This window comes from Nelumbo lutea, chromosome 2 (assembly GCF_056320005.1).
Source record: "Nelumbo lutea isolate HS-2025 chromosome 2, American lotus-T2T, whole genome shotgun sequence".
In the NCBI taxonomy this organism is placed as follows: Eukaryota; Viridiplantae; Streptophyta; class Magnoliopsida; order Proteales; family Nelumbonaceae; genus Nelumbo; species Nelumbo lutea.
Genome location: NC_142685.1, coordinates 23,570,458 through 23,581,335, shown reverse-complemented (window position 1 = coordinate 23,581,335; position 10,878 = coordinate 23,570,458). Strand labels below are relative to the sequence as shown.

Below are 10,878 nucleotides of genomic sequence, written 5' to 3'. Positions count from 1 at the left end.
TCATTTGAATCCCCATCACATGAAACTTCAACTGATTTAGTAAAGGAGCTCGAAAGATCAACATGGAGATTTATCTAGGACCTTCGACTCATGGTTCTGATTTATCTCGTTGATGAGCAACCTGTTATGATCTAGGATGTTCTGAACTTGAACAAAGCTCTTTGGAACGTTTGCAACACCTAGTTATCTACTTGCATATCGTTGCCAATGCCTATAAATGCATCCCCATCCATTTTCAGTCAAAATTCAATCCAATTAAAGCCCCTTCTTGAAAATCTGGAACATTTTCCCGAGTAAAGAAGGTAGCAAAGAGCAATCAAGAATTCCAAAGAGTGGTTAACACAGAGAGGGGGGGGAGGGGTAGCGATTAAGGAGAGAGATGGATAAAAAAATACTTATATACAATAGATTTGAGAGTCACGCTCCGGCCCCTCCCCTCTATAATGATTTCTCTCTCCTCCTCTTTACTCTCTCTCCCCCCTCTCAATAGATTATTCTTGTTCGATTTGATGTTTGGTTGATTATCTTTAAGAGAGAAATTAAAATGGATGAAACATTTGATGGTTTTGATTTTAGTAGATGGTTGATAAAGAATATTAGATGACATTTGAAGGGTATTTTTGTCTTTTCATATCATTTAGTGGCTAGTTAACGAAAAGTACTAGATTGTCACGTTTCGAAAGTTCAGGTATTGGAATGTCGTATTTTAAAGTTCAGGGACCAAATTGTCACTCAAGCCAAAGTACAAGGTACTAATTGGGAATTTTCCCTTTTTAATATAGTTGTAATCCTGTAACGTGGGCCGTGCTGGGCCAACACGGATTTTGTTTTTTTAAGAAAATTTGAAAACAAAATAAGATGGTTAATAAATTGGAAAAAATCTAAAAACTTTATTTTTATATGAATTTTAATGTTATAATAAAATGAAATTGAAAAAAAATATAACGAAATTTAAATAAAATAGTACACGTACCCTTATGGGCCACAGGTGTGCTAGCCTATGGGCCAGGCACGACCCGATACTATAGTAAGTAGTATGCAGGTCATGTCATAGTCGTGCAGGGCATAAAATTACAACTTGGGCAGGCCCAATCTGAGCTTAAACCTAGGGGTGTTAATTAGACTGGGTTTGGACCATTTTCGACCAATCCAATTCAATGTCTAGATGATTCAACCTGTTCAATTTTGTTTTAGTTTAGATTGGTTTTAACCCAAACCTGGTCCATTGACATCTATATTCTTATCTTCTATCAATGGACCAAATATTGTCTCAATCTAACCCAATCCAATATAATAGGGGTGCAACTTGGGCAGGCCTAGTCCAAGCCCGAACCGGCCCAACCTGAAATTTTACATGGGCTGGGCTTGGATTTTTTATCCTCGAGCTGGGCTTGGGCACAAGAAGTTGGGTTTTTTTATTTTTCGGGCTAAGCCCATGTTTAGCCCTTAGGTAGCCCAAACCCAGCCCAAGCCCGACCAACTATACACAATCATATATATATGTATGTATGTATGTAAATTTTACATACATATTTACATATATACATAAATATATGTATACATGTTTGCATAAATACATATATATATGTATAATTTTATAGTGGGTTCATTGACCAATTTGAGCCCGACCTGGGCTCGAGCCCAATCGAAGTGCATCAAATTATAGTGTGGGTTGGGCTCAGGTTGAGAAGATTAAGCTTGACCTTAGGCTTGGTCCGAGCTCAGCCCTTAAGCCCAAATTTTAGGGTCAGGCTTGGGTTGATCATAAACCTAGCCCAACCCGCCTGACTTGCACCCGTACAATATAAAGTCATTACGGATGGACCAGGTCCAATCCAATCCAATAAATACTTTGGACCACTAAGTCTGGACTGGTCCAATTCAATATGTCTTGTTGGTTCGTCCAATCTATCCAATTTGATTTTGGTTTGGATCGGGTTTCAGTCCAAAATGAATCCATTGACACCCCTACTTGAACCGACCCAACCCACAATTTTACATGAATTGAGCTTGGACTTTTTGGTCTTGGGCTAGGCCTAAACCCAAAAGTTATGGCTTTTTAATTTTTCAGGTTAGGCTAGGCCTGGGATTGACCTGTCCTTATTCCAACCCAACCCTAGACGGATCATATACATGTACTAGCGGGGGACCCTTGCGATGCATGGAATTTGTTAAGCGAAAGTTAAATAATAGAAATGGTCATTTACTAAAACACCCCTTATAGTTTCATGTATTTACTAAAATTTACCCTATAGTTTGTATTTTACTAAAAGACCACTTATAATTTACTATGGATTTGATCAATCTTCCATTAGATGAGAGTGGAAAATGATAGTGCCGATCCTAATGTTCATTTAAATAAATTTAATCAAAAGAAAATAAAAATAAAAATATCATTTTTGTCCCTAGCAAGACACAAGCAACCACTCTATTGGTTATATTTAATCAAAATTGTTTTCTGTACAAAAAAGTGATAAGGGTATTTTTGGAATAAAAAATCATGGCCCTAATGGCAAAGCAAACACTCCTTAATGAAAGGTTGATTAAGTAAATAAGCTGTAAAATATATGAGATATTTTATTAAAATGAAAATTATAAAGTAGGTTTAAGTAAATATATAAAACTTTAAGGTGTGTTCTACTAAATGACCCTAATAGAAACACATAAAAGTAGGAGTGTCAATGGATCGGTTTTGGGTTGGACTCCGTCCAAATCAAAATCCATCTGGATAGATTGGACATACCAATAAGACATATTGAATTTGGACAGACTAGACAGACCAGACAGACCAATATGACATATTGGATTGGACCTAGTCCATCCATAATGAATTTGTATTAGATTGAGCCAATATCTGGTCCATTGATAGAAAATAAGAACATAGGTGTCAATGGATTAGGTTTGAGAAAGAGTTTAAAATTATTATTAATAAATATTAAATTTTTATAAAAGTTATTTTCTCGAATTATTAATTGATGTAAGTGAAATTAGTTGCTTACAATATTATGTAAAAATATTAAATTATTATTAAAGTTATTTCATTATTAATTTTGTAAAATATTAAATTATTATTATTTTCAATATTATGTTATAATTATTTTTTCTACTTTTCATATTATTTTAAATTGATTATATAACTTCTTTATTTTGACTAATTTAAAATCTAGTTATGTTAAATATTTTGTTATTTAAAATATTTAGTTACTTAACTACTAAAATAATATGTAAAATATTAAAATTTTAAAATATTAATTATTTATTGTATTTAATAATCCATTAAATTATAATTTATACTATTATTACATAATTTTATTATTAATTTTGTAAGATATTGAATTATTATTAATTTCAATATTATGCTATAATTATCTTTCTACTTTTAAGAAAATTTTCAAATTTATTATGTAATTTCGTTATTTTAACTATTTAGCTATTTAAATATTTAAAATTTAACTATTCAATATCATGTTAAATATTTAGATATTTAAATATTTAAAATTTTTAGTTATTTACTGAATTTAATAATGCATTAAATTATAATTTATGCTATTAATACATAATTTCATTGTTAATTTTGTAAGCTATTAAATTGTTATTAATTTCAATATTATGCTATAATTATTTTTCTACTTTTATGAAATCTTTTTAAATTTATTACATATTTTTATTATTTTAACTATTTAAAATCTAGTTGTGTTAAATATTTAAATAATATGTAAATTATTTAATTTTTTTGTTATTGAATCTTATTTATTTAAAGCTATTACATATTACTAAATATTTTTTATATAGTTATTTATATATTTATAATATTTGTTATTTATGATATTTATTTATTGAAATATTTAAATAAGATTTTTTTTAATGTTAAGTTTTTTTTTATTTGAATAAAATTTAAATTGATAATCTGGAAAAACAGAATTTAAATTGTTAGTACATAATTTTGTGATATATTTTGTAAAAATATAAAGTTATTCTTTTGTGTTTTTAATAAATATTTTAAAGTTATTATATAATTCTGCTATAATATTTAAATAATTCTTAAATTTTTTAATCCAAATTTTCTTTAGATAGATATAGATAAAAAGTTGGGGAGAGGATAAATAAGAAGTAGAGTTAATTTAGGAGAGAAACTTTGTAAAGATAATATATATATATATATATATATATATATATATATATATATATATATAGACACATATTTGCATGGTTTTATATATAGTTTTATATTTTTTCCGTTAAGGATAAAGACCTATAACAACCTATAACAGATGATGGTTTCACCATGATCAATAATTCAAATGGCTTTATATCTAGTTTGAATATAAAAATATCCTCTTAAATCTTAAAACAATGAGGTGTAACAAATGGATCGATTGAAACAGATATAGATAGATTCAACTTTGATCCGTCTGTATTTGAATTTGAAGCAAATTTATATTGTAATCAGATATTAAATAGTATAAATAAAATAAACTAAAAATGATCAAAATGTCGTATGTTTTCATTTAAAATGAACTAGAAATGACTTCGATGTTGTAGTTCTTGAACAAAATGAATTGAAAATTTGTTGTGATATTAAAAATTATGACATTTTAGTAAAAACATAACATTCAAATCAACTTTACTAATAGATACAATATAAATTTTAAGTATATATGAGCATATATATTTAAATCAAATCAGCTTGGATTATATCCAATAGATTGGATGCTGATGGGTCCATACTCGATGGTCATTAATTCTTAATGAGATCAAATTTAAATTCAAATTTAAATTTGAACAATATGATACTATTGTAACTCTAGGTTTTCTTTTCTTTTATTTCTTTCCTTTTTTCTTTTTGTTTTTTCCACTGTTGATGGCGTTGGCATATGAAAACACAAACACACATTTCCCACCAAAGAGGATTCTAAGTATAAAGGTCACTAACCTATGGTTCTGTTTCAAGTGTAAATGATGTTTCAATACAAAACACTTTATTGAAAACGCCAACAGTACCAAATACGACCCTTGTATCTAGAGAACTGGCCAAGTTCATTTATGAAAATCAAAACATCAAAAAGAGCAACTCTTTTCTCTTTTATACATGTTAGAGAATAAAAACATATTCAGGGACCTAACAGCTTAAACTTTTGGGTCGAACCATTCCTCGAGAATACCAGTTTTTACATTTTTTGTTATTATTTGAACCATCTAAATACAAAAAGAAAAGAGTTTTTCTAACTTTTATGTAGTTGTGAAATCGTGTATTTTCGCCAAGGTAGTACGAGGCTCGAGCTCGAGCTCGGCTTGAGTCAAAATCTCGTAAGCTCTCGGCTCGGCTCAAGTTCGACTTGAGAAAAATGTTTTATAAAAATAATATATATATAATATTTTTATTTGACATTTAAAAACTCAAGAATTATAATAATTAGTTATTATTATATGTATGTATGTATGTATATAGCTATTAAAGCTCAGCTCATGGCCACCCCTACCCAAAACAGCCCCTTTTGTTGGCTGCCTTTTGTTGAGTATTCTTTTATTTGGCTTGCCCTTGGTTGATTGGTTCCTTTTCCTATTTTGAATCTTCCTCTTCTTCCCCCTTTCCTTGCATTTTAGTTTGCATATGGATGACTTTGTTCTTTTAGTGAGCTAATTATTTAGGTTGTGTTTGGTTTGAAGGAAAAAGTAGGGAAAGGAAAAAAAAGGCGAGTAAACTTTTAAAACCTTGTATAGCTTTTCATATCTTTCTCTTGCTTTCCCTACCTCTTCCTTCAAACTAAACATAGCCTTAGAATCTAAAGCAAGGTTCAAAGTATTGATAGTATAATATTATACACTGTTTATATGTTTTTGGGAACCCCTTTTTTTATTATTTAACATATGTAATATTATACTTAAAACTGAAATTTGAAAAAAGAAAAACTAAAAATATAAAAGATGTATCAATTAAAATACCAATATAACTCTATCGATACACAGGTGTATCTTTACTTTGGTCTAAAGGGGTCTACGCTTGAGAGACGGTTTGGATTTGCCACAAGAGATGAAAATATAGAGGGAGCTTCCTCTTTATCCAATATATTAATATAAAAGTTGAGAGTCTGGTCTTAGCGACCGCATAGCTCGTTTGACTTCGGATCAAAAGGTTGTGGGTTCGACTCCCACTGTGGTCGTTTGATAGTGTACTTTTGTTACTTATTTTTTTTTTTTCATTTTGAATTAAGAAGCTAAAAAATAAATAAATAATTTAAACTTATACTGAGCTATTTCAGAAATTATTTATTGTTTTCGTGATAAATGTATTTCCAACGATTATATATAAATTTATTTTGTTTTGTTATTAAATAGAAATCTTTCAATAATTATTGGAGATTAAACTACTATTAGTGAAATTTTCAAATTTAATTTATTGTATTTTTGTTATAACTTGTTGATTAATGTTTACTAGAGATTTTAAACTATTATTTGAAATTATACTAATTATTGACTAAGTTAATATATTTTTAGTATTTATTATATTTTTGTAATTATTGTATTTTTTCATTATCAATACATTATCAATAATTGTGTATTTTTCTATAAATTGTTAATAATTATTGGAGATTAAATTATTGTTATTTATCAGATATGAGACTATTAATTTAGTTGAAATTATGAGTGTTCATGAGTTGGTTTGGTTCGGTCATAGGCTATTTGGGCAACCAAATTGACCTGGTTAAGTTGGGGAGTTGGTCAGTTGAAACCAACTAACCTTTTGTGAAAACCGACTCACTCAAGTTGTATCAGTTTGTGTTGGTTTTTTCGTTTGGTCAGTCGATTCAAAAGATTTAAACTTAAAATTTTAATTTAATTTTAAAAAGTATAGTGCAATTATTAAAAAATAAATTTAAAAATTATATTTATGATATAAAATATTTTAGACTAAGAAATATGAAAAATTTCTCACTTTTCTATATTAAAATTTATATTTAAAATATAAAATATTAATATATATCCATGGTTAGGTCATTCGATTTTGGTTGGTTTACAAGTGGCCAAAGTGAAACCGATCCAATTTGTTCGAATTGGAAAATTTTTTAACCAAAGCTAACCTAAAATACTAGAAAACTGATCAACTCGGCCCAAGTTGATTGGGTTGGTTGGTTTCATCAGTTTGATGAATAAACTTAACTGAAAATAATTATTATTATTTTTGTATTATAAAAAATTATTAAAAGTAGTATATAAAATATGAATAATTATTAATTATTTAAAAAGTTGAAAACATAAAACAATTGTATATTTTTATAGTTTTCCTTTTATTAAAACATCCCATATATTTTACAACTTATTTACTTAATCAACCTTTCATCAAGGAGTGTTTCTTTTGCCATTAGGCCTATGATTTTTTATTATAAAAATACCCTTAACACTTTTTTGTATTGAAAACAAATTAACCAAATATTGCCAATAGAATGGTTGCCTATGTCTTATAAAGGGAAAAATGGTATTTTAATTTTTATTTTCTTTTAATTGAATTTATTTAAATGAACATTAGGTCAACACTTTCATCTAATGGAATATTGATTAAATCCATTACAAATTATAAGTGGTGTTTTAGTAAAATTTTAACTATATGGTAGATTTTAGTAAATCCATGAAACTATAGGGGTATTTTAGTAAATGACCCTTTCTATTAATAAATCTCGTGCATCACACAAGTCCCACTAATATTATATTTAAAACTGAAATTAAAAAAAAAAACTAAAAATATAAAATATGTATCACTTAAAATACCAATACAACTCTATCAATACACAAAGGTGTATTTCTACTTTAATCTAAATGGGTATATGCTTGATAGACGGTTTGGATTTGCCACATGCAGCAGTGATGAAAATATGGAGGGAGCTTCCGATATATTAATATAAATGTCGAGAGGAAGGTGTTAGCGACTGTATAGCGCAGTGGATTGACTGTAGAGCCAATGATTTCATGCCAATAATAAAATATATGGAGCCCATAAAATAATAACTTCTCGACCGCATAGCGCAGTGGATTACCGCATAGCGTGGGTTCGACTCCCACTGTGGTCGTTGATAGTATATTTTTGTTACTTCTTTTTTTTTTTTCATTTTGAATTAAGAAGCCAAAAAAAAAAAAACCTAAACTTAGCTAATTCAGCAATTGTAATTTTTTTTCTTCTTTATTTTTCATTTTAATTAAGAAACTATAAAAATTAAACGTAGAAAAAATCAAATTTGCGCTAGAAGAGTTTGATGCTCCGTGGAATAAGGTTTGACTGCTCGATTGACTGTAGAACCAATGATTTCATGCCAATAATAAAACACATGGAGCCCATGAAATTATTACTGGCGTGGAACCTCGTCATTGGTTCCACAGTCAGCCGAACAGCCATTGTTTTCAGCTCATATTTATGTATATTTATACATAAATATTATGCTTCTTTTTTTTCATTTGAATTAAAAAGCTAAAAAAATTAAAACTTTTAAACCGACAAAAATCAAATTTATGCTACAAGGAGGGCTTAGACCTCAGGCTTTGTGGTTAGCATTCACGCTCTAACCAACTGAGCCATTCCAGCAATTATTAATTTTTTCTTTCTTTTTTCGTTGCTCATTCAATTAAGAATCATGAATTAAGAATCTAAAAAAGTTTAAAACTACAAAAAATCAAATTTACGCTAAAAAGAGGGCTTGAACCTCCAATCTTGCGATTAACAACCACACGGATTAACGAACTGAAGTATTCCAACAATTATTAATTAATTTATTTTTTTCGTTCTTAATTGAAGTAAGAATATAAAAAGTTTTTGAAGGAGATTGCAATCCAAAAATAATTTAAACCTACAAAAATCAATTTTGCGGTAGAAGAAGGGCTTGAACCTCCGACCTTGTGGTTAACAGCCACACGCTCTAACTAACTGAGCTATTCCAGCAATCATTAAATCTTTCTCTTTCCTCACTATTCATTGAATTAAGAATGTAACCTACAAAAAACAATTTTACGCTAGAAGGAGGGCTTGAACCTCCGACCTTGTGGTTAACAGCCACACGCTCTAACCAACTGAGCTATTCCAGCAATCATTAAACGTTTCTTTTTCTTTATTATTCATTGAATTAAAAATCTAAACCTACAAAAGACAATTTTACACTAAAAGGAGAACTTGAACCTCCGACCTTGTAGTTAGCAGCCACACGCTCCAACCAACTGAGCTATTCCAGCAATCATTAAATTTTTCTTTTTCTTTATTATTCATTGAATTAAGAATGTAACCTACAAAAACAATTTTGCGCTAGAAGGAGGGCTTGAACCTCCGACCTTGTGGTTAACAGCCACACGCTCTAACCAACTGAGCTATTCCAGCAATCATTAAATTTTTCTCTTTCCTCACTATTCAATGAATTAAGAATGTAACCTACAAAAAACAATTTTACGCTAGAAGGAGGGTTTGAACCTCCGACCTTGTGGTTAACAGCCACACGCTCTAACCAACTGAGCTATTCCAGCAATCATTTAACCTTTCTTTTTTTTATTTATTCATCGAAATAAGAATCTAACCTACAAAAAACAATTTTACGCTAGAAGGAGGGCTTGAACCTCCGACCTTGTGGTTAACAGCCACACGCTCTAACCAACTGAGCTATTCCAGCAATCATTTAACTTTTCTTTTTTTTATTTATTCATCGAATTAAGAATCTAACCTACATAAAACAATTTTACGCTAGAAGGAGGGCTTGAACCTCCGACCTTGTGGTTAACAGCCACACGCTCTAACCAACTGAGCTATTCCAGCAATCATTTAACTTTTCTTTTTTTTTATTTATTCATCGAATTAAGAATCTAACCTACAAACATCAGATTTTCGCTAGAAGGCTTGAGCCTCCGACCTTATGATTAACAGTTACACGCTCTAACACTATTCCAGCAATTATTAATTTGTTTCTTTCTTTCATTCTTCATGAATTAAGAATCAATAAATTTAAACCTACAAAAATAAAATTTACACTAGAAGGAGGGCTTGAACCTCCGACCTTGTGTTAACAACCACACGCTCTAAACTAACTGAGTTATTCCAGCAATTATTAATTATTTTTTATATATATTTAATTGTTGTATTCCATTCCATTTACTTCCAAATAGAACGGGCCTCGCTACATTCTGAAATGGGCCTCGCACGAGAACGTTAAAAAAACCGTGGGATTATCAAACGCCCAAACTACTGCTATTTTGATTTTTTTCCAGAATACCATAGCTCAATTAACCCAACGCACCCCACCATTGCAGAAATGCTCGCAAACGGGGTCTAAAAATAAAAGTTCGTGCGCAGTGAACATCCAAGAGCTGTTTTATGGTTCAAAAACATAGAAAAAAAGGCAAAAAAAAAACTAGGAATGAACAGTGAACACCACCTAGGTGTTTGCCTGTCTGGGTTCTTTACCTCTAAAAAATCATTTTGCTAGTGAGCCAAAAATGACGCACCCAACCAAGAGCCAAGTGTGAATTCAACTAGAAGTACTACTTCACACAAGTTCTACTCAAATTTTTGAATCAGAAAAACGGAAGTAGGTTTTCTCAACATTCAATAATCACAATGAACGTGGCAAGATTGAGGGGGAATTAACCAGGAAACCTGCATCCAACCTAATCATTTTCTAATTTTTAGCATTCTGATAAGGATGCACAAAATACCAAGTTGAAATGTATTCATCTTATGACTCCCACACAGCCGTTAAATGTTTAGAAACTAATATGCAATTTCACCCCATCCCAAACCCCCACCAAAGAAGCCCAATATAACTGCTTAAAAAAAGTAAATGAGGAAATTAAGAAAAAAATAATTGGTTGTGACTTGACTTCACATATAAACTTACTACAAAATCCAACAAA

The 10,878-nt window shown here is 29.9% G+C and overlaps 7 non-coding genes across 7 annotated transcripts; all 7 read right to left on the bottom strand.

Moving 5' to 3' along the window:
• Positions 1-8,850: 8,850 nt before the first annotated feature.
• TRNAN-GUU (transfer RNA asparagine (anticodon GUU)) lies at positions 8,851-8,926 on the bottom strand. The gene has a single exon. It is a non-coding gene; the product is annotated as a tRNA-Asn (tRNA).
• A 69-nt stretch (positions 8,927-8,995) lies between these two features.
• Positions 8,996-9,069, bottom strand: TRNAN-GUU (transfer RNA asparagine (anticodon GUU)). Its single transcript has one exon. It is a non-coding gene; the product is annotated as a tRNA-Asn (tRNA).
• Positions 9,070-9,139: 70 nt separating this feature from the next.
• TRNAS-GCU (transfer RNA serine (anticodon GCU)) lies at positions 9,140-9,213 on the bottom strand. The gene has a single exon. It is a non-coding gene; the product is annotated as a tRNA-Ser (tRNA).
• A 68-nt stretch (positions 9,214-9,281) lies between these two features.
• TRNAN-GUU (transfer RNA asparagine (anticodon GUU)) lies at positions 9,282-9,355 on the bottom strand. Its single transcript has one exon. It is a non-coding gene; the product is annotated as a tRNA-Asn (tRNA).
• A 69-nt stretch (positions 9,356-9,424) lies between these two features.
• On the bottom strand, positions 9,425-9,498 carry TRNAN-GUU (transfer RNA asparagine (anticodon GUU)). The gene has a single exon. It is a non-coding gene; the product is annotated as a tRNA-Asn (tRNA).
• Positions 9,499-9,567: 69 nt separating this feature from the next.
• On the bottom strand, positions 9,568-9,641 carry TRNAN-GUU (transfer RNA asparagine (anticodon GUU)). The gene has a single exon. It is a non-coding gene; the product is annotated as a tRNA-Asn (tRNA).
• A 69-nt stretch (positions 9,642-9,710) lies between these two features.
• TRNAN-GUU (transfer RNA asparagine (anticodon GUU)) lies at positions 9,711-9,784 on the bottom strand. The gene has a single exon. It is a non-coding gene; the product is annotated as a tRNA-Asn (tRNA).
• Positions 9,785-10,878: the final 1,094 nt, after the last annotated feature.